General features: G+C 37.3%; 1 long non-coding RNA gene across 2 annotated transcripts in view; it reads left to right on the plus strand.

The window, feature by feature from the left end:
- Positions 1–24,809, plus strand: part of LOC136794469 (uncharacterized) — a 543,465-nt gene that overhangs the window by 416,666 nt on the left and 101,990 nt on the right. Inside the window, exon 3 of one of the 2 annotated variants that reach the window (XR_010841274.1) lies at positions 1,609–1,663. The exons of the other annotated variant lie outside the window; for it this stretch is intronic. This is a non-coding gene — a long non-coding RNA (uncharacterized lncRNA). Of the gene's footprint in view, positions 1–1,608; positions 1,664–24,809 lie in introns of those variants that run through there. 2 annotated transcript variants of the gene reach the window in all.

A 24,809-nucleotide genomic window follows, 5' to 3' on the forward strand; every position in this document is an offset into this window, starting at 1 on the left:
AGACAGATTAAGTAAAAAAATATAGGGCCAATCTATATTTTTGTACTCTATAACAGCCCAAATGTCTTATTTGAGTGTTTCCTTTCTTATTCTAGGCTGAGGGATTCACTATTTTAGTTATGAATGACTGGGATCTGGCTCATGTAGAATTAGTACTAAACTGATAGAGTTTAATTCTAATGTTCTCAATTCTAAGGAATTTAGAAGAATATAATTTATCCACCCAAGTGCCTATGAAAGCAGTGTTTGATGAACTTGAAAAGGTTTGAAAGCTCAGTTCCAAGAAGCATATTAATCACAAATACTGAATTATGTTACTCAAATTCCATCATTTAAATCAAGTCATATAATAGCCAGGCTTTCATTTTTTTCCCAAACTGTATAGTTATATAGGTTTGATACATTCTCAAAAATGATTTTAATAGGACCTTAAATCTTCCACACTTTTGCAGAAAATAATTTTCTGGTAGGCATTACTGTCCTGAAAAACAGCTACCTAATCTACGTACACAAAATACATCATATGTACACTTATAAGTGTATACATAATGTTTAAAAATAAAATCATTCTGAACAATAATAAAAATAAAGTATAACTGTCATTTGTTGTATTTGAGTTGTCATTTGTTGTAATTTTAAGTAACTACAAATTTTTAAATTTGCTTTTAGAGATGACTATTTCATATTTATAGTTATAGGCTTAAGCTTAATTTTCAAATGATAAACGGTTTAAATATGTGTAAGTGTTCAAAGAAAAGTGTACATTTGGACCAAGGCCTGCCTGTCCTTTTCAATATTCAGAAATATCATGCACGGTGTCTGTCTTATACTGTTGCCAAAGTGGGATATTTGCTCCCAGATTTGGATAGTCACCCTTCCAATGCACACAACACACAAGTGCTGAGTAATCCCTGTGGAAATTATAACGGTTCAAACCTGCTTAAAAATGCAGTTTTTTAAAAATGGCCATGAGAAGCTACAAAATGGGACTGAGGTCATTTCAGAGGGTACAGCTACACACCTTTGGACTGATGGGAAGTTATTCACTCCAACACTAAGAGCTCTGTTTATAAGTACAATGCAAATATTTGACTGCGCAGGTGTATCTTCATTTCAAATCTGATTCCACCAGGCAGCAAAACAGGTGTTCTGGCTGCACGCTAATCAGGAAAAAAATGTCTGAGATATGCATCTGCACACTAGCATCTGGGCAGAAATTGTCCGAAAACATTCTCAAGTGCAGAGTCTTAGAAAATGGATCTCTTTTGCTTTACTTAGTACTGTGAGGCATATTTTGCATATGGAAAAACTCAAATTTGCCACCCATTAGGGACAGCTACTACGAATGGCAGATGAGGCAGCCAGCATGCAGACACAGACTGACAAGCTGGCTGAGTTGAAGACGAGTTGGGAAAAGTTTCTGGGTTTTCTGGAAGAGTGGAGTGTTCCCTGACAACAGCATTGGATCTCTGAGAAGATAGAGGGCAGGGGTTGTTGCAAGGAAAGCAGAGAGATGGGTGATGTTTATACAGAAGCTTCTTATTTTGATTCCTTCATTTAGTTCTATTCACTTTTAAAATTTTAATTCCTCCCTTTTTTCCTCCTCAGGGACACCTCTGCTCTTTTCCTTCTTCTTAAGATGAGAACTGAACTTTAGTTGATGGGATTTTCAGAATACAAAAATATGGTGAGTTGGATTAATTAGAATATTTCACAGAAACCTCACTGCCTTCAGTTATCCTCTTGACAAAGATAAATGCAAATTCTTGCAGGATTCATCAAATCAAGCACATTTTCTAGATCCATTCCTATAGGTGCTAGACAACTAAAGTAGCATAATAAAGAGGGAAACAGCTTTTAAAAAAAATGAACAAATAGAAGATATGCTGTAAAATATATTCATAGTGCCTGGAGTTTGTTCAGTTCTGAATTTTTATTTGGTCCATCTGCCCTACCATATATTAATACCACAATTTGTCTCAAAGATACGCATTTCTAAATTTAAATATTTACCTTAGATCATTATGGTTCAAGTGGGTATTTGTGCCTACTTAAGTTTCAAATTAAAATTATCTAGAGAAAGAAATAATTGTACCCTTTAGTCCATAAAAATAAACTACAAATTTTGACCATATCTTAAATTCTCTGACTTTTATTCATTAACAGAGGAGGAAGCTCTGTGGGAAGCAGTCACAACCACAGCAGTCTCTCCTTTATCAGAGGCCACAATTGCTTACCTCCTTCCCAAAGTCAGCTTCACCTGGGCTTCTGTTAGATTCGTATTCTTCTATCATTTTGGTGGCTGAGAAGAAGATCCAGTGGACAGTAAAATCTACATTTTGACAATAGCTCTTCGATTTATCCAAATCCATCACTGGTTTTATTAAAAATTCTAAGTACTGTGTGCTCTAGCTAGTGTTTCCTCTATGAAAAACTTTCACTTTTTAATTATCAGAGAAGAACATAAGATCTTAACGAAACATCTCACAAGATCCTACAGTTTTCCAAAAGTCCACTGTAACAGCATCAGTAATAATAAATTTTAGACATTATAATGATGCAAAGTTTGACATAAGGTAAAAAGAAGCTTTCTCATCACTACCTCTCCCAATACTCCCAGGCCTACATGGCATTCCTGCATCAGTGTCCCTTGACATCTACTCCTACTTCAATCCCAATTCAAATGACAGCAATTCTATAATTTTTCTCATAATAACTCTAACTGGAAATCAAATCAATTCCTCCTTATTTGAAAACTTATGGCATTTAATTCATATTGAGAGAGATAGAGAGAGAGAAAAAGAGAGAGAGATTGAGAGAGAACAAGAATTATTGCTTAAACGACTCTATAATATCCAAGAGAGAGTTTAAATGTAAGGATTAAAAAAAATAATAATACCCTGGCATATAGTAAATTGAAATTACAATTAAGCTTATTCAGTTGCTCCAAGTTGTCTTCTTAGAATAAGTTGCAGAAAAAATAATGAAAAGTTTTATTTTACTTATTTCATTCTGAAAATGTCCTATTCTCATTATTTGATTAGAATTGGTGAACAGATTTGAAATGAATGAGCTGTAAGTTAGGAATGCAGGCAAATGCCCCCTACAGAAAGTTTTGTATGACCTTCTATCTTGACTGCCCTTTCCATATAACTTCCTCATTGCTTTATAGATGACCAAATATCAAGATATTAAATATCTTTAGATAGATTTGTGTCAAGGAAGTCCTTTCCTATGTCGTTATCTTGTAAGGTGGATAGTCACCTGTATTATTTAGCAGCAGACAAATTGGCATATACGAAGAGAAGTTATTATCTGCAAGTACGATAATATTGATTGGGGCTATTTTGCTGGTGAATAAAGGTAAAAGACACAACTGACATGATTGGAGCTCGAATCTAACTGAATACAGATTTTAGGTTTCATATAAGGAGCTGAAGTTACTGTGGTAAAGCAATATTGAGCTCATTTGGGTTTGGTTATAAGGTTCTTGAAATCCTTTTTATAAATGAACAAGTTCTGTAAAAGAGAACGTCACAAGGCATCCTATAAATGCCTATGTGTTTTAACCGTGTCTATTCACACAAATTAATTTGAGTAGAGAGAGACTGAAGTCAAATAATAGTTTTCTTTAAAATAGCCAATTAGTTTTTGGCTGAATAATTTAAGTCCCTCCCCCACCCCAAACTGCCTTGCCTACTTTCCACTAGCCAATTTAAGTTTAAAAAAAGAATAAAGTGTAAGAAAAAGGGAAAAACAATAATCATTCCAGAAATCTTGTGAGTCTACATGGTATAAGAAAATTTGTGTTGTTTGGAGCTCCAAAGAAGGAAAAAAGAATAAATTAAGAGTCTCAGAGAAAAGGAAAAATCTCTCTGAGTAGTCCTGAACGCTTCTTGTCGAGAGCAGTGCTTATCGAGCAAGTGACCTTTATGAGATTATTGTTTATCATCACTCGGCATGTGCCAAGAATAGCAGGAAAAAATATTCCAATTTATTTCAAAGGTTACATATCAAAATTGAATATGCAGTACAACTACATTATCATATGATGTAAGTTTACTTAAGAAGTTGGAGCTAAGTCATACCATTGTTTCCCTTCTATCCAGTATGTTTTGATTTCTGTTCTGTGCAACATGCTCCTTTTAATTCTTAAAATAGAATATAGTGCAGTGATGCAAATAAAAGAAAAAAATGTTATTTTTGTTATTGTTGTTGTTGTTGTTCCTCCAGCTGAGAAACTTGGTTCAAGTGTGAAAGATCTACACAATTATTTCCTCGATGTACTCTATCCAAAATTTAATTTCGATTTTAATTTTTTTAACCCAGTAATCACTGTCTTCTGGTAAAGTGCTTATGGTAGTTGAAATAACAATACAAAAAAAGTCACCTGGAGGACAGCAAGAGAGAATTCCGCTTCTAAGAGGGAAGGGAAATTGACAACAGGGACACATTTTTTTCTTTTTTTTTTGCCCCTGCCCATAAAAGGCTTTTAGGGAGAGGCAACTGCACATTTTGCTTTCTTCAGTTTTCCTGCACATGCAACTTAATGTTTTCATTCAATAAGTCTGCTCATCCTCAACTTTATCACTTTGCACAGAGTGAAATGCAAACCAGGAGAGTCTCCTCTCCTCTTCCTTTCTTCTCACTTGTCAAATTCAGTTGTCAGAGAAATGCCAGTACAGGGTTGCCCACAGCTAACCTCATTTCTTTCTTTAAATTTGTACTTGGGAAAAGAAATTCATTGTCTCATAGAGTGAAGAAGCAATTCTTGAAATCAGCAGATCAATCTGCAAATATCTGCTTAATGTCTTCTAGACCCACAGCACGCCAGTGTCAGAGTTCAACATCGAGGCAATGACCTTATCCCAGGAGCAAGAAAAATAGATAGAGCAAACGTCTTCTCACTTTCCTTTATCTCCTGACTCCTAAATCCTCCCCAGGAATTGCAGACATGGTAAAACAGCATGACTTATGGCTTCCTCAGGAAGGGCTGCTGCACAAAAGCCCTAGAACAGAAAACATTTTCCCCCCTGAAACTGGGAATTTTAAATCAGGACTCTCTATGATTAAACTACAAATACATTTCAAACTGGTAGCACAGGAGAGTCCAACACACCATCTTGTAGCATCAGAGCCCCTTTAAATAAGAGAATCTGAATAGCTCCTGCCGCTTTTGAAATGCCCTCTGATCTCCATGGTCTCTAATGCCTGCTTTCACGTGTACTACCTGGGTTCCCGCGGTAGCTGACAGCTCAGCTTCCTACGACTTCAAAGCCAAACTTTTCACTTTGTCCGGTGAAAGGGAATTTGAAGAAGGACAACAACGAAACAGACATAATGCCGGAAGCTGGATCTTGAGATAAACAAACCTGAAGGACTTTATGCAGAAATAGAAAGTTGCATCATCTCAGGAAAAAGCCAACACAGACACTCAAACTAAATGGCTCCTCCTACTTGCAGCTTGTAGGTTTCACAGGCCTGTCATTCAACACATCTTGTAAGAGATACCTTGTTACAAAGCGTTCTCATTCTAGAGCTGGATAAGCAGGGATGAGTGATTCCACTCTTCCCAGACAACAGTTAGGATGCTGTATCATTACAGAATCCATCAGTTTGGTTTTTTTCTTCATTCGCCCACTCAATAAACGTTTGGCAAGTACATCCTCTGTGCCGGGTACAAGGCTAAGGGCTTTCATACATTTCTCATTTAAAAGTATCTTATTTCGGGCTTCCTGGTGGCACAGTGGTTGCGAGTCCGCCTGCCGATGCAGGGGACACGGGTTCGTGCCCCGGTCCGGGAGGATCCCACATGCCGCGGAGCGGCTGGGCCCGTGAGCCATGGCCGCTAAGCCTGCGCGTCCGGAGCCTGTGCTCCAAAACGGAAAAAAAAAGTATCTTATTCCTATTTACAGGTTAAGAAATTGAGGCTCAAAGAAATTAACTTATTGTTCCAAATCACAACAACTTATTGTCCCAAGGTGAGGGCTAACTGTGAATCCGGGGCTTAGGACTCCACGCCCATCGCACGTGTCCAAAGTGAGAATAAATATAGTGACAAACTGAGGTGGAAGCAGAGTGGTGGGAGAGGTTAAAGGGGAAGAGTATAGGGAAGTCTGAAAAGAATCTGTAGATTGTCAGCTGAAATAAGATTTGAGGATGGACAGAGGGTCATTGGTTCCCTTGTTATGCAAAATGAAAGGGCAGTTTATGTTGGAGAGTGAGAAGGCATTAAAATGGAAGACTGCGGACTGAGTTCTGAGAGCAACGAGAGACATGCTGTGTTTGTAACGGAGTAGGACCCCATGGGGTCTTCTTGGGACAGACCCCATCCCATGTCCTCTGGCTGTCTCTTATTTGCAGAAAAACTTTAGCCTCCTAGGCTTTCCCTGAGTTCCAAAGAATAAATCTAATCAAAGAAGTGAGAAAATGGAGAAACAAAGGAAAATAGTCAAACAAAACAAAATAATAATAGTTTAGCCATTAAGCAAAGTCAAGGGCGTTTAGTTACTCCTCAAAGGCTAGAGATAATATTCCGGGCTATGGCCTTTGAGCTGTTTTGCAGATACTGAAGCCCCCACCAGGTGGAAGAAGTTAACTGTATGCTGCCCACAAGCGTGTAGGCCCCAGAATGGTTGAAACCAGAAGGTTAATAATGTGACTGCCAATTACCTCACCACCAACCAATCAGAAGAATGTCTGTGAGCTGATCACTCACCCCACAGCCCCCCTCCCTCACCCTGTCTTTGAAAACTTTTCCCTGAAAGCTGTTGGGGAGGTCAGGCCTTTTGAGCACTAGCTGCCTGCGTTCCTTGGTTGGCCCTGCAATAAATGCTGCACTTTCCTTCACCACAGCTCAGAGTACCGCACTTGGGTGAGCAGACCCAAGTGTGGTTCAGTAACATGTTCAGAGTAAGGCAATGTAGTGAGATGAAGGACCAGATGTATGAGTTGGGTTCAGATAATAGAGGACCTTGAAAACCACATGAAAAACTTGACATGCATGATACCAGCCAAGGCGTGATGAAATGTTTCTGAGCCTTGGCCTGTGAGGTCATATTGTGCTTTGGGATAATTTTCCAGCATCAGTTGGACGCTGGAGAAACAAAGACGTGGGATACCAAGACTACTGTGCTTAGAAAACCACTGAAACATTTCAGGCTGGAAGTAAAGAAAGCCCAACCCTGAGTGAGGGGTGTGGAAACAAAAGAGGTGCACACTAGGGATTTCCACAGGGGGTGTTGTCCCTCTCCTCTGAAAGTAGTCCTGTCTGTGCAAAATGATAAAACTCAGTGCAGACAGGATAGCTAAAGCGGAGGCTATGTAGGATATGAAACTGGCTGGTCTCAACATCTGTAAGATGGGACCAATGATGCCTTCCTCCCCAGAGAGCACACTTGAAGATGCTGCTGCCATTCTTGCAGAACCTCCATTTGTGTATTGTCACCAGCTCCTTCTTGGTTCACACACACATCAATAACCCTCATGCCCAGCAGTGCTCAGAAAGCTCCTGCTAGTGTTTTCCTTCTCTCCTCTACACTTTACTTGTTCCACCTCATCTCACTAGTCCCCAGATGCCCAGACATATCTGCTAACTCCACCCCTCTCTACCCTGCAGCTGCTTTCACACAGCAAGTCGCCAGAAAGCAGAGACGTATATCCTTGGTCGGCTCTAATGCCACCACCTCTGTCCATGCCAAGAAGTAAACTGGAACTGATACTATCCTCTTAGAGTTTAAGTATTTGTTTCTGGACTCTCTCAGAGCATTGGTTAGAATCGATTAAAATAGATTGGGTTTCTTTCTTTCTTTCTTTTTTTCTTTTTTCTTTTGTCTTATCTACAGCCTTTCTTCAAAGGATCTTTTAAAGCCTGAGCAACAACCACGCCTTAATCTTCCCAGGATCTGTGTGATAAAGGAGGGACATGGTAACTATTAACAACCCCGTTTTACAGAAAAGGCTCCTAAAACAGGAGGAGGTGTGGTGACTTGCCCGAGTCACACTGTGAATCTGTCCTCTGAGGAGGATCAATACAAGTATTTCTGTGTCCCTCAAGAAGTGTCATTGCTTTCCATGCAACTTCAGGGGACATTTTAATTTAAAACTGAGATTTGAAGCTTGGGTGTCATGTTACTACTTATAATCCCCTATTCTTGAGGTCAGTGATTTTCAAACTGTTACTCAAGGAAACTCAAGGGTCCTCAATGGTGCTTCAGGGTTTGGGGCAAGTAGTAAAATGTTTTTGGCTGAACAATGAATATTTAAACTATCAGAGAACCCTGACTTTTATCTCATTTGTGTATTGAAGTTGTGTGTGAGAATTCCTTTTATAAAAGTTTGCAAACCACTGTATCAGGTCACCCTGTTGCTCAGAGCAGGCTAGGGTTCAATACTTACAGATCAGCTCTTCAGTGATGTTACATGCGTAAGACTCAGAAGAACTCCAAAGTCCAAGCTAATTGTATAACAAAGAAACAATTTCTCATCAAGAGACATGCAACCCATTATACTCTGAAATAATTTGAGACTGAAGACTTTTTTTTTGTCCATTTACCCTTGATTTATATAGACCAAACAGGCATGGAAAGGAAGTTTCAATCCATAGCACTTATTAATGTTTTGTGTAAGGGTCTATCACATTATGATTTCATATCATACCTCATAAAATAACACTATTTCCAACTTTTAGTCTCACCTTGGATCTAACCAAAGGTGTTGGAACAGTCTCCTAAAATCTTGAGATTGCAGAAGTGCTTCTGCTGGTATTTACAAGAGGTTTTCCTCAGTTCCCAGATTCTAAGACTCCTTTTGACTCTGTTAAGCTATTTTGCTATTAGCTCATGGCATTAAAAGCATGCTCAGGGAACCTCCTAAACAATTAGACAAAGTCTACATTTTCTCATTTTTGTAGCAACCCTCCTGTCAGACACTCTTCCAACTCTTCTCTGGAATGACCCAGTTCATCTAGCGAATGCACTCCTACTCAGCCTTCAAGCCCCAGCCCAAGTGTCTCCTGCCACCAAAGACCTCTGCATTGGCTATATTTTGTTCACCCTGCCATACTGACTCATTGTTTTTCTCCCCTGTGCTCTATGGCCAGAGAAGCTGACCTGTATTGACTTTATCGATGGATCCGTCTGTGTCCTCTGCCTTCTTCTTGGGTTCAGCCAATGTGAGCACTGGCAGAGATTAGAGGAAAGAAGGAGAGTGACTCGAGGGTCTTTAATCTCCCCAGCTCCCTCCCTGGGAGCAAGCTGGCTAGCTAGCATCCCTAAACTGCATGCGCTAGCTATATCCCTAAACTGAAAACCACAGCACTTGTTAGCAGTTGTTTTCTCCCCCCCCCCCAAATAGATGTTTCTATTCCAGAAATTTCTATCTCCCCTTTACTGCATGAAGCCTGGGAGTATAATGACCTCCAACATATCACACTATCTTGTTTCCCTACACTTGCTCACCTTTTGGTAAATAGTCACATTAAAAGCCTTTTCTATAACTACCTAATTTGAGGGTGCCTGGGTTTCTTGTTAGAATTCTAACTGGGACACTTTCATTTACTCCACTCTCGTAATCAGAGTGGACCTCTGTTTCCATTGCATTTCCACTACAACTCATGGATGGGTGCCACTTATACTGTTACAGTGATCTGTTTAAAAGTCTATTTCCCTTCCCAGAGTTTGAAGATACTCTTGAACCCTTGCAATGTTTGGTGTATTATAGAGACTCAGCTAAAGTCTGTGAAGACATTTTCAGCCATTGTTTATTTTATCAGCCTCCCAACATGCTAGCAAGGCTTTGAAGAAGTAGAACCTCCTAACACAACTACATTTAAATGCACATTGTCACTTTTACTCTGAGGCTCAGAGAAAAGAACAAATTAGGAGGCTTGAGAGTGTCTTTTCCCCTCATTCTTAAATGTGAATTCTTCCAGGACAGAATTTTTCCCCCCCAGTGTTTAGCAAGTGCCTGACATAGAGTAAGCACTCAATAAATGTTTGTTGAATAAATTAATGGGTCTCTATTTTCCTTCTGTGTGAAATCCAAATAGTCAGTAAAGAAACAAAATAACTATATGCTCTTTCGTTACCTTATTTTTAGCAGTTGATATTTTTTTACACCCTAATTCTGGGAACAAGAGTATATGGACACTATTGATTCCCAAATACTCAAAAGTTAGATAAAAGAAATCCAGCGAGGAGAGTCAAAGCAGAGATTCATTGTCTATGGAAGATCTGCATACTTTTATAAAGTTAGTGATCTTTTTATTAATATATAGGACTCACTGCATTTTTTCCATAGTTTCTGAGAACGTGGAAAGAGGAAGGAATCTTAGAGAGGACCTCATCCAATCTTTAATATGTTAAAAATATTTATTGCATACCTTCTATGTACCCAACACAATTTTAAGTACAGGAAATATGCTGATGAACAACATAAACTAAAATCTCTGCCTTCGTGGAGTTAACATGTTAATGAGAGAGAGAGAGAGAGAGAGAGACAATAAAACAGACAAATAAGTAAAGTGTACAGTGGGTTGATTAGAGATAATTATTCAGGAAGTACTAGGAAATGTCAAGGGTTCTTCTTTTGGATGAGAATTTTATCACCGTACCCTTAACAGGGTGACACCGGCTCTACCATTCTAATGATATTATGGGGACATTCTAGTGATGGGATGCTCTACCTCAGACGGTAGCTACTTGCTTGGGTGAATTCCTTTAGTTATCAAATTTTTTCATACATTGAAACCAATTCTTAGTTGTCCAAGTCAAACAAGAAAATGCCAACTTAATGGCAGCACTTTGATTTAGAAAATAAACTATTGAGTTTCATTCCTCATGATTTCTAAGGATATCTCAAAAATTAGTTTCTGACTTTGTCTTTTAAACATAGTTCATCCTGGATATATGCAAAGCTGTGAAAATGACAATAATATCTACACGTTACTGCTTTACCCTTTGAAAAACATGTTCACATATTTTATATTGCCTCTTACTCCTCAGAGTAACTTCAGAATAATAGCATCTTTATTATCCAAATGAGATGACCAAGCCTCTGATGTTGAGGCTCTGATGTTTGGCAGATGTCTGAATTATATATTGAGAAGACATAAAAAAATCTCAGTATATACCAATGTGTTTGCTCTGAAAAATCAGGCTTCCCCAGCTGAGTAAGGAACAGGTAGCTGTATCTATTTTCCTGATGATTTGGCCTTTATGATCAGCATTTGACCTTGTCTTTTTATAATGTTAGTTTAATAAGAGCAATTTATAGTCTTATACATCTTCTACAGATAATTGAGAAAAAACTTCCTAGTCATTTCCTTCGTGTTCAAATTAAACTATCCAGTTACCAAGAAATTAGCAATATGTGTATGAAAGAGAAAGCAAAAGCTTTAATTTCTAAGACGTTTTAATTTTTAAAAAAGCAAGTCACCCAAGTGTTCTGGGAACAAAGACCTCTAGATGCTCTAAGTAGAATTGCTTACTCATTTGCGCACTTGCGCTGCTTCGAAATCTTCAGCATTTAGCTGAAAATAAAGAATTTCTCCTTCATGCATGTAAAATCTGAATTCTCTGACTACAAAGGTCATGGAATAATGTCAATCTAACAGAGAGATGGAAGAACTCACTTAATGTCCTAAGGTATAATTAGGCCCTAGAAAAGTCCCCCTCTAAACACAGACCATTCTTTCTTTTTTAAAATAATTAATTTATTTATTTATTCATTTATTTTCGGCTGCGTTGGGTCTTCGCTGCTGCCCGGGGGCTTTCTCTAGTTACTGAGAGCGGGGGCTACTCTTCATTGTGGTGCGCGGGCTTCTCATTGCGGTGGCTTCTCTTGTTGCAGAGCATGGGCTCTAGGCACGCAGGCTCAGTAGTTGTGGCTCGCGCGTGGGCTTAGTTGCTCCGCGGCACGTGGGATCTTCCCGGACGAGGGCTCGAACCCGTATCCTCTACATTGGCAGGCGGATTCTCAACCACTGTGCCACCAGGGAAGTCCCAGAACATTCTTTCTTAACCAAAGGTCAAGCCATGGAATCCAGTCCTATGAAATGCCTTGTTTAATAGAAAAAAAAAAAAAGCCTGAATTTACAGTGGAGCAAATATAGCTATACTGCTTCGATGTTCTAGACAACACCTCACCCCTGGATTCAGCAGCCCAGAAATCTTGTCACCAGTACTAAATTATAAATTATTTTTCTTTTCTTTTTTCTTTTTTTTTTTCTTTTTGCAGTACGCGAGCCTCTCACTGTTGTGGCCTCTCCCGTTGCGGAGCACAGGCTCCAGACGCACAGGCTCAGCGGCCATGGCTCACGGGCCCAGCCGCTGCGCGGCATGTGGGATCTTCCCGGACCGGGGCATGAACCCGTTTCCCCTACATCGGCAGGCGGATTCTCAACCACTGCGCCACCAGAGAAGCGCAAATTATAATTTTTAAATCTTAAGGGAACTTAATCAGAAAATCATAGGTACCTGGGAACAGATCCACATCTTTGAGGATTTCCTAACTCTCCTGATCATTTGCTGTGCCTTGTGACCTTCTAGATAGGAGATAATTAAAAATTTTCCTCAGAAAAATAAATGATCATAGATTGTATGTAACGTCAGAAGGAAAGGGTACTACTGTAAAGTGAAGGGGAGAATGTTAGTGGAGGCTGGAGGCAGGGAGGTGGAGTACCGAAGATACTTGGCTAGAGATAGAACAAAAAGTTCAAAGGTAGCAAATGTCAGTGAGCTTTTTTTCTCTCTTGCAATGTCAGTGAAGAGTAGAATGAGAATAAGCGATGAGTCCTTCATGCCACTGATGCAGTCATCACTGGGTGGTTCACATACAGATCTCTCATAAGAGGAAGAATACAGCAGGGCATTACTCTAAGAGCCACAGAAGTGGAGGCTGTCTTAATGAAAATACCCATCACATCTTTGGGTCTATAAACTTAGCTAGTGGACACATTCAAGATCCAAAATTTGGCACCAAGATATATGTGTGCAGGGGAAGAGGAGGAGTGTGTGTCCGGTTTTATAAAACTAAATTCACGTTGCCTTTTGCTAAACATGTGACAGTAACTCAATGGTAAGAGATCCAGATTTCATATTTCAGACATGTCTGTGAATGCTAGGAAAAAGGAAAATGCAAAGCCAGGTATATCTCAGATCTCAGAGAGAACATTGCACTATTACTGGGAATAAATTTATTGTATCTATGCCTTTAATTGAACTTCTAAGTCTTGCAGATATATAGTCTTATATATGTCTGCCAAAACATACATTTATTTTCTATCACACATGGTCACCCACCTACCAAATAGCTCACAATTAGCAATGTGTAGTAATGGGTGCTACATTTTTCCTTAAATATTTTGGGAAATCCATCCCTCATTTTCATCTTCACACATACTAAATCTATCCACAGGGTGAGGATAAGAGAAGTGACTTCTCTCTGCTGTGATTAAAGTTGTAAAAAGTGTTGAAGTGGTAAAGAGTGGGGAGCCTTCAACTTTCTTATTTGGAGTTAAGAAGGGGTAGTTTTCTGCAGACTATCTTGTAGGCCCATAGAATACAGGTTTTGTAATCTGTAGATCAGCTACATTCTGAATTAAACTTTTGATAAAAAAGCTTAAATAACCACCCAGCATTATAAACCATATTCCTAAAGGAAAGGAAAATACATTCTGCATGCTCAAATAAAATTTATAAACACCAAATTTATCAGTGTGGAATGTCAGGAAGGCAGAAATTGGAGTCCTATTCGCTCTATCTGTAAAGTGTTAAGAGAGAGGTGGCTGAATGGCAGTGGAAAGTGTTTGGAAATTTAACAGACTTTACCACTCAGGAACCAGGGTACCTAGGGTTGATACCTGAAGTCTAGGAGCCTCAGTGTCCTCCAATAGAAAAAGTAGATGCTAATAAAAACTCATCATGGGGGTTTTGTGAGAATTAAATGAGAAAATGTATAGACAGTGCCTAGCACCCAATATTCACTCAAGAAATGGTAATTCCTCTTGTCATAATATTATTCCCTTTTCCTTCTCAGTTTTGCTTGTAACACCATTTCCAGATTCTCTTCTCTCCAGCTTGCTGATACTTTCTAGTTTCTTCTACTCCTGTCTTTACACCCTTGCTTTTTATGTAGACCTGAAGCAACATCACTTTATGGTCCACCATTGAACTGGCTTCTTGTCTAACACCCACCTCCTTTTGAAGCACACTCCCCCCACCCCATCCTTTAGGATGCTTTCTACAGGTCAGCATTTTCTGCACACCTACTGTATGTCAAAAACTTGCCATGTACTTCACAAATATTAGGGTCTCATTTAATCTTCAACTATGCAGAATTATGTACCAGGAAATCTAAGGCTCAGTGAGATTATATAATATGCCCAGAGTGGGAGGGTGGGCATATAAATGTCCTGCTGTCTGTCATATTATAGTTTTCAGTTAAGATTAGAGAGAATGGTTTTCTTTTTGTAGTAAGCAGAGGGTAAAAGCAAAAACAAAACCAGAAAAGAAAACACAGCCTCTGAGAAGTGGGAAAGGAGAAAGAAAAAAGAGAAAGAAACGGAAATTAATTATATTTCAAGTTCACCTGATCCAAATCTCCACCATCCACCTATTAAGAGGATGTTCAGATGTTTAAGGATTATAACCATGACTTCGAAAACAAATATTAGTATGTGGGTCACTTTTCTATGGCTTGTCATAGATGTAATGGCATAATCTGGTAGTTGTGTTCACCAGTCATGTTGACAAAACAGTCTAGTGAGATCTTAGCCCTGGAGGGGTGTGGTCTGTCGTGTAGGGGGTTCTCATGGAAGCGCAGGGATCTGACACTTCACTTCCCTAGCTCTAGCACGCCTGGCTTAAAAAAAGAAAGAGAAAAACAACAATGCGATGTGTCTGCCGCTTCCCTCTGAGACGTGTCACTTGCCATAAAACATTTCTATTGCCACTTGCACTCTGAGTAATTTCCTCTTAGGCCTGGCTCCTCCTCCGAGATTTTCAGGTAAACAGCCTGAGATTAGTGTATGTAATGCATAGTTAGGAGCATGAATGCTTTTACTTCAACATTCTTATTAAATTGAAGCCATGGCAAATAAGCTTAATGTAACAGTGATTTTGAACATCAGTGGAAAAAATGAGTTATTACAAAAGAATCCTAATATCAGTAGAAATCTCAATAATCTACATGATATCTCCAAATGTCGGATTTTACAGGAAAATCTCTATGTCCAGAAATTTGTATACAATTCCAGGTAGTTGAAGTTTCCTTCGATGGCTCTATCTACACAAGTGCATCAGGATTGTGTCTGTTTTACTCTGCTTTTTCTGAGGCTAAAGTCTCCTAGCTCGGCAACGATGTGCCACAAAGACTGTTAGCTTAAGACAATTGATTCTTCCTCTGATTTGGGCACTGCACTTGAATGGCTCCCAATCCAGAATCAAGGAGAGAAGAAAAAGAGAATTGAAAAGACGAGAAGGGAGGGAGGACTCGGGCGTGCGGAAGGGAGAGAGAGAGAAAAAAAGGATTACTGACAAAACACTACTTGAAAACCAACATTATCAGTACAATCATTGTCACTAGATTTAAAATGGCACAATTTAAAACTCATAATGAAGTCTATTTTAACTGTGAAATATACAGATTTTGAAAGATTTTTCTATTGTAAAAAATATAAATGCTATGAAATAAATATGTTTCTTTTTTTTCCTGTTTTAACCTTTGAGGGTAACTTTACTCTAAATTATGTGAAGTTATCATCCATATCCAATTAAAAATGCTAAGCCAGTTTCATTGTGAAAGAGAGACACTGACAATATCTATATATATCTATATATATATGGTAAATTAGTTATTGTCAAACCTATGGCCTCTCATTATTGTGCTTATACAACAGTGTCATCTAGTGGACACTGGTCAGGCAAGTTGTAGCCAAGATTCTTGGAGGAGCTTATTTAAAATGAGCTAGTATTAAATGAAAATATGCTTTGTCTTTTTCAATTTCCTGAAACTAAAGCAATTTAAATAATTATTTCTAATCTAGGCCATCATTTCAATTCATTTCGGTTTTCTCCCAGAATAGTAAAGGGACTGAGAACTTTTTATGCCTACAGAAAGAAAATAATTTTAAGATAATTTTTCTTTTTTAAGATAGCAAAGAACAAAAGAAAATAACTAAATTACACTAAAGGGTAGATATCAGCATATGTATAGCAATTAGGAGGAGGAAGTTGAAGCTGAAAGATTCTTGAGCAAGATGCCAGTCTTTAAATCTAAATGAATAGTGACTACATCAACAATGACAAAACAGAGGCAGTATGTGGGAGTGCTGTTGTCTTATTTCCAAAGCTTTGCCATTTTTCTAGTACCTAGTTTGTGTATTTGTAAAAAATACATCTCTTTTAAAACAGGATTTTTCAAAAGCCCATTTTTCAAAAAAGCATAAAATGTCATTTGAGTATTAAATATCTGCTTTATCAAAGCCATTTAGCTTTAATTTTTCTCCAAATAATCGAATCCTGGAGACACATAATAGACACTGAAATATATTCCATAATTTTGCTGATTCCCTGCATTTTTTATTGAAAAATATGAAAAGACTGCATTTGCTTAAAAAATATACAAAAGTTAGGCTTTTCAGCATTTCATCAAAATAAATATGAACAGCAATTTTTTAAAACCACAGTACAGTATCATGTGAGTGTTTTTATTAGTTAAACGGCTATTAGTACCTACATGCCCTTGGGTTTTGAAACTACTTAAAGGTAGGATGTTGTTTTACAGCTTTTTGTTTTTGTTTCAGAGAAAGAGAAAAAAAAGGTATATTAAGGTTATCGATAAGTATAAAGTTCTGTTTTTCAAGCATCTAATCCTAGTTTCATATTCCAGTTCCTCTAAATGAATGTTTCACGCCAATTTGCTATCTTTGATAGTATTGTGTTATTTGGTTTGAAAATGTTATCATGATCCTGTAAAAGCAGACGCTACTAAATTTATCACCCTTTAATTGGACACAATGTATTTTTTCCTATCTGTTTAAGATTTTTAAAGTATTGCTGGGATGAAATACCTAATATGACACAGTATGGTAGATGACTTAGAGAACATGATACAATGCTATATTGATAAGTTATACTGAAAATTCTTGCACAAATGTTCCTCCATATTATTAAGAAAATATTTGGTTGTTAAGATGATTTGAAGTAATGTAAAAGTTTAGCAAATTTGACCATTCATTTGAAACAAACTATTTTTTCCTGAGTAAATAGAAAATACTCAGCCCTGCCCTTACACTATGTGATTTTGCCTTTATCTTTTACCCATGTGATACAAACAAATTAAATAAAAACTCCACATGCCTTCTGGTTGTAATTTTTATTGAATACTAATTCAAAATTAGGAGGATGCTGGTATTTCAAGATATAATATTTACATTGATTGGTTCATTATTCACATGTAAAAATCACTCACCTTCTGTAGCGTAAAACCTGTCATCAGTAGAAATGTCATATTTTAAAATATATTTGCAGGATGTGTTCATTTGAAATGCTGAGTTTTTATTTTACAATACTTGCAAATTAACGTTGTAGAAGTGTGCAGATTATTTGGGCCTTTCAGGGAGAAAGAAAATCTAGAGTTTTGATGTTCCCAGAAGAAGATAGATTCTTTCTAAATATGCACAGTTTTTCATTTTGCAGAATAAGTGAGTACTTTGTACTCACTCAAAATTAAATTTGCAAGTCATAGAACTGAACTGGCAGCTGATATGTAAGGTACAGGTCTGCTATTTTTCAGAATCTTACCTATCCATCAATATTTATTGAGTATCTACCAAAGACTATGAAAGACACTGTGGTTAAGATAGAAAATGGGATACATGTTCTATGACCTTCCAAAACCTTACAATTCAGTTGAAGAGATAAAACATACTTAAGTGAGAAATTAAATGGCAATGCAAGATTTAAATAACAGTTCAATTCAATAATAGATATGTCACGGAGAGGTTCATGCTCATTTATCATATGAGTAGTCCAGGAATTGAGAGAGTTCCCTTCCAACCAAAAAAGGATTTTTTGTGATAAATCCTGGAGAACAGATTCCTAATAAAGGTCTTTGTAGGGCAGATGTACAATTAAGAGAAAGTAAATTGTACCTGTGACTTCTTTGTCCATTCCTCCTTTTGTTCTCCATGGGTATTTTAGTAATAAGTAGAGGCCAACACTGTAGAAGCCAACCCTTCACCATAGATAAATGGAATTTACCTGATTTCTATGAAAATATCAACTTTCTCAGGAAAATTACTCTCATATCTGTCCCTGTGGGTAAATACTACTCAGCAGAAAAGTAACACAATCTGTTGGCTTGCACTCAAAAGAGGAAAACTGTGTTCCGGACACCTTAACAGGATACTGGTTACTGAGGAACCAGAAATCTAATGAACTTTGAAGCAGTCATCCTGATTTAATTTTGAGTCATAAACTCCTTGGAAAATCAGATCAGTACTATGAACACCTTCTTTAAAAAAAAGTGACATCTTTATAAAATATTATACTGCTAATAATATTCTTCCTACTGTTGCTTATTCCTGAAATATTAATATATAACTAGTAATGCTATCTTCTACTACAAGGAAATAGATACATTTAAAAAATCTAAAACTCTATGTATTATTCTATGCCAATTATGTAATATCATGGAGATTTTCATACTATTTTTAGTATCTCATATATTCTCTTCTATTGCTTGATGAATTTATAATTGAATTATCTGTATAAAACACTAATATTTTACTAAAAGGCTAATTTTTATATCATTGCTTCATTGGATCTTGGTTCAAGATAAGGTGTTTTGTTTTTTCTTTTCAAGATAAGGTTTTATGATCAAATGTAGTGTCTTCCTTTTTTCCAATCTACACTGACCATGACTAATTTGATTCCATAAGATACACTGATTTGATTTTATAAATAAATGTTCCCAAGTGTAACTTTTGCCATCTAATCTATACTTTTTAGTATTGTATTCTACCTTAAACATTTGTTTTAGGTAGGATGCAATAGAATTTTTAAATAGGTAATGTATATTCCTAAGAAGGAATAAAGAAATCAAAAAACGTCCTCACTTTGACTCTGTTCCCATTTTTCTAAAGCAAAGTTTGAATTTAGATGGTGGTAACTAAAATTGCTAGAAGACAGATTGTAGAACATTTAGGAAACCTCTCAAGTGGTTGTTGGGAAATTCAGCCATTCATACATGAATTAAATTCATTCATTCCTTCAATCATTTATTCAATGAATACGTATTGATTTGTACCAGGTACTTTACTGGGACTACATGTTTATCTCAAGGTCAAAGACAAATAAGAAACACATATAAGTCAATATGTAGACCCACATAAACTCAGTGTGCTGCACTTTGTATAGCAACTGTGGCGATGCCCAATTCACCCTGCCCTTCTGGGAATACCTCAATCTTGACAGATCTGTTTTAATAATGTTGCTATGAGCCAAAAAGGGCCCACACCATTGAACATTCCCCAGAGTGCAAATCAGAATCTCTAATAATTCATTGGTTCACAGTTTTTAAACAACAGTTTGGTTTCAGTTTTGGTTGTATAACTAATATTGCTTGATACATAAAATTAGAAAATTATAGATAAGTTTAAGAACAAATTTTTTTTAATTTTATTTATTTTATTTATTTATTTTTGGTAGTGCTGGGTCTTAGTTGCAGCAGGAAGTCTCCTTAGTTGTGGCTCCTGGGCTCCTTAGTTGTGGCTTGCCGGCTCCTTTAGTTGTGGCACGTGTGCTCCTTACTTGTGGCATGCAAACTCTTAGTTGCAGCATGCATGTGGGACCTAGTTTCCCGACCAGGGATTGAATCTGCATCCCCTGCATTGAGAAGCGGATTCTTAACCACTGCACCACCAGGGAGGATACACTCTAACAACCCAGGAAGAAGAATCACTGGTCATATTCTATTGTATTCTTTTCTCTATACTATATATGTGTGTATATATACATTCCTTTTGCTGAAACCACATATAGCTTTTGTTTGATTTTTTCCATAACTGAGACCAGACTGTAAAGTAAGTTTATTTTCAACACATCCTTCAAATGAATCTAAGAACTAGTGTTTACATGATTTGGGGCTTGGAGAAAGCAATCCTCCCTAAGGCAAATTCTGAGACAGATTATCCAAAGAGGCACAGAGGAAGCACTTTCTCTTATATGCTGAGGGAACATCCATTTCCAGAACTCAAGGGAGAAGGGGTTTGTTCACTTTGTGCCATTATGTTAATGTCATCATATTTTGTTACTTTAGTGCTTGAGCTCAACTGCACATGGTTCTTTCTTTATTGTGCTCTAGGGAGGCTCCTCCTAAAGCACACAGCCCCCATCCTGACCAGACCTCTCCTCCACTGTGACTCAGGAACATGAGTCCTTTGGAGTTTAGATGTGATTCAGACTGTTGATTTTTTGAAACCAAAATAAGTGCACAGTTGCAGCCAAATTCTACTGTTCTTGGAACATCACGGAAAAATAGCATAACCTCTGAGCATTCAATTTTTATGTGGGGAGCAGTTTTTCTCCAAAACTAGTTGGAGTTTCCTGACAAGAGAATTTTTGTTGGGAAATTGTTTTGGTGATGGTGTGAGGACAGATAAACAAATGATTTCCTGGGCTGAGACCAGAGTAAGGTCAGAAATGGCCAACTATAGAAGCAAGTAGCCTGTAATAGGAAGCATTGCCTAATGAGACCCAGCCTGAAATACAAGGCTCTGGGTGATGAGACCCTGAAGTTCAAGAGATTAAGTTGATTCTAGGGCAGATAACTATTTAATACAGTAAGGACAACTCTGCTTCCAAGACAGATGATTTGACAAAGGGCATTAATTTTTCATCAGAGCATAAAGAAGGCATTTCTGAAAAATAGTGTATCATGCTCACCAGTTCACACTCATGGTCCCCCTTGGCTGTTCAGCCTCCCAGAGACAACCACTGACCCACCCTTCCTGGCTCTGAAACGCAGAAGCCTTTTTTACTTGGAAGCTCAAGTCCAGGCAATGTGTAACCCACAACAAATTGTTTCCTAGCAAAACTCCTACTTCTAGCTTTGTGTGACTTCTCATCCATGTGTGAGTAGCTTCAAAACTCAGCCTGCGTGCAGCGACAAAGACCCAACATAGCAAAAAATAAACTAAATAAAATTTTAAAATATAAATAAATAAATAAAAAGAGGCTTCCACCAGAAAGAAGATTATGGAGATCTCTATCTACCGATGAGATAAATTTATCACAATAATGGAGATATAAATTGCTTTTTTCCTGCCAATCTGAAAGACACCTATTATTCAAAATCATTTTTCAGAGCGTGAAAACCTTTTGTGGTGCCTCCATAGTGATTCTACATTTTGTATGAAATGAGATGAGAGCTTCCCTTTGTAAGGCTCTGCTATCACTCAGAATCCATTTACTGTGTACTACTATGTGTCCATATTTGGCATTAGGTATTTGGTTATGTGTTACCGCCTCTATCACATAAGCTTCTGGAATGTCGAGATTATGTCTTCTCTACCTTTGTAACTCTGCAGAGTTAAGAATATATGTTTTTTTAATGAAGTCATATGTGTGCATTATGTAGTGTTTTAAATGCAGTAAACATTTCAGTTACTAAAAACAGGCAAAAACTAATCTATGCTTTTAGAAGTCTGGAATGCGGTTAACCTTACAAGAGAGCTGTAGACAGGAGAGGAAATAGGGGTTTTAGGGAACTGGTGGTAATGTATTTTTGATCTAGGTGCTAGTTCTACAGGTCTGTTCAGTTGAGCTATACCCTTATGTTTACTTTTCTTCATTATATGTCGGTAAACTGAAAAAATACCTATTCCAGGTACTATATAGAAGACTTACAATTGTTTCCTTGCCTTGGTTAATATTTTAATGATAACATTTTTTAAAAGAATATGGTAACTGTGATTGGTAGCTGGATAGGAGGTATATTTGGTAAATTGTATAATGAGATTAAATGTTTATTTAATTATGTAATTAAATTTCACTCAGATGCTCTCCCAAGTGCCTCATTTAGTATCCCAAATGAAGAACATGTTCAACTAACTATAGATATAGATATATAGACATGAATATATATATAATACACATTTAACTTCAGAATAATATCACAATTTTTATCAATTGAATTAATAACTACATATGTAAACTAGCTATTTTGAGTGAATTTTGGCTGCTTAAAATTATATAATTAGTGAATAGGTCAAGAAAATGTTAATAAAATAATTGGGCTCTCTTTTGAGGATCTATTTATTCATTTATTCAACAAATATTTATTACACCATGCTGGGAGACAGCAATACAAAGATAAGTGAAACATGGGCACCTTCCCAAGAATTCATAGTCTATAGGGAAACAGGCAGGTAGATACATAATTTCAAGGGGATGTAGTAAGGCTAATGAATGAAACCTCTACAAGAAATTTGTAGCATAAAAGGAGAAATTATTTCCTTTTTCTAAGAAGCAACAAGAAAGTTTCGTGGTAAATGAGCCTCCTGAACCAGGTGTTGAAATGTAAGAGAAAAGTCACATGAATTGAAGGTTTGCAGAGAAATAAGTCTTTCTAGGTAGAGATAAAAGCAAGAGCCAAGAAAAAAGCCCATCGTCCATTTTATTAGAGGCTACTGGATGAATGGCTAGAAAGGGCCAAGCATCTGTGCAATGCTTAAGAGTTTGAGGGGCTATAATCTCACAACTCTTGAAGTCTCTCCCTCCTTCCTTACCTCTCTCTCCCTTCTTCATTCTAGCCCTCTACTCCATTTTATTTCCTCTACTCAATCTATCTCCCCAGTTGGAATTGTCTTTGCACATAAATTATGCCTGTTTATCTGCAAAAGTTTACACAACATGCCCACACCTGGGCAACTCAATGACCTACATCCTCTCCAGGTTTAGATAAATCTGAATTGTTTTGTAATAAATCATGCCTCTGAAAAACTCAGTAGTAGTTCCAACTTTAATTCTTATTCCAGATCTCTTCTTTAGCTATTTGAGTATATCCACAGAAGCAGATAGAAAGTAGTAAATAATCTGCTGCTACCTGAATGATGGTCTTTTTGTTCTTACCCATCATAAATCTGAATCTCAAATGCTTTTGGTGTCCTTACAAGTTGGTGACAACCTCAAAAGCTTATAGGGGCCAGGAAAGTAACATATATAAATAGGCATAAGAAAAAAAAGGGAACAAGCTTTATAATGAATGACAATTGTCATTGAACTTCAGTGTGGGAGAAAGAGTAGGGGTGGGGAATCTGGAAAACTGGAGAGTACACACCACTACTAAAGCGGCAACTGTCTATTAGCTTCAGCTAATTGTTGCCAAATAAGAATGTGAACTTTGTGTTCACAAATAATTGGGTTTTTTAAAAAGAAGATTCAGATTTTGTGGTTCAAATTAAACATCTGAGGGCCACATCAGCCAGCAGGCCACTAATTCATAACCTGTCTTATTGCTAAATACACTTATGCTCACTTCTAAATGGATTAATCCTTACTTGTTGACTACATTCTCCCAGTAATTGATAAATTCTTCTGGAGTAGGAACTGGTGTTTTAGAAGTTTTTTAATGCTTAGAGAATGTGTTAAGAGCTCAATAAATGATTATCGTTGAATTCAATTTGTAAAATGGATTCTTTTTAAGGTCAAGATTCTCTGATACACCACCTCCCTAATCTTACCTGTTTGGTTGTGTTTTGTAGCATGGAAAAAGAAGTTTTTACAGTAATGGCAAAAATAAAATTTTTCCTGCTTATTAGTAAATTGCTTAGGAATCCCCACGCCCTTCAAATTTTGACACAGTTCTGTTTAACAACGCATTAAGATCTTGGTTCTGGATTCAACGTCTGTATTTCCTTCTTTCCAGATGATCAAACTTAGCTCAGTTACATTTTCTCTGAATTTCCCTTTCTTCATGTACAAAATGGAGTTGAAAATAGTATCTGCCTCATAGGGTTGTTTGTGAAGAGTGTAAGTGATATTAATCAGGAAAAAAAAGTGCTTTGACACAATGCCTGCAATTAGATTCTAACTGAGCTTGTTTTTATAAACAATTGGATTGATTATGACTTCTGAAATGAAGGTCTATTTGAAAAGAAATGACATTAGGTCAGTTAATAAATCTCTCTTCTCCGTCAGAGACTCTCAGACCTGGGATTCATTCACTTTTGATGACTAGATTTAAATGAATTTTAATACCTCCACCCTCTGCTGAAAGTAAGACAAAACACCACCACCACCACCACAAAACAGATCTTCATTCTTTCAGGAGCCAAGGACTTAGCATCTTTCAGTTTCGACTAAGCATCCTTTTCCATGTTGTAATTGTGCTTAGAACCCTAGCATCGCCAATTTTCCTCTTAAGCCAAAAAGAAATACAGCCCAGGGTTTCAATGAAATCTCAGAATGACACCTCCTCAGCTAGCCCTCTGACTACGTTAGGGTGGCATTACAAGATGACGACGTGTTCTCTCTTTGGGAGAAAGAAAGATGAGAAAGTTCTATCTTCTTGGCTTCAAGTATGTCTTCACAGCCACCACACCTTTTCATATAATTCTTTTTAGAATGCGCTGTCAGAATGAAGCCAACAGAGAAAAGTTCCAACGAATGGAATTGCCATAGCAACACCCTACATTTCTCATCAAGTTTGGTCTTATGTGGATCATCACATTAAAGCTTGTTTTTTCAGCTTGGTGAAAGCCATGGCTGTAATCTTTGGTGTGAAAATCTCTTCGGCCCAACCAG

The sequence above is a fragment of the Kogia breviceps genome, chromosome 1 (assembly GCF_026419965.1).
Source record: "Kogia breviceps isolate mKogBre1 chromosome 1, mKogBre1 haplotype 1, whole genome shotgun sequence".
NCBI lineage: Eukaryota > Metazoa > Chordata > Mammalia > Artiodactyla > Physeteridae > Kogia > Kogia breviceps.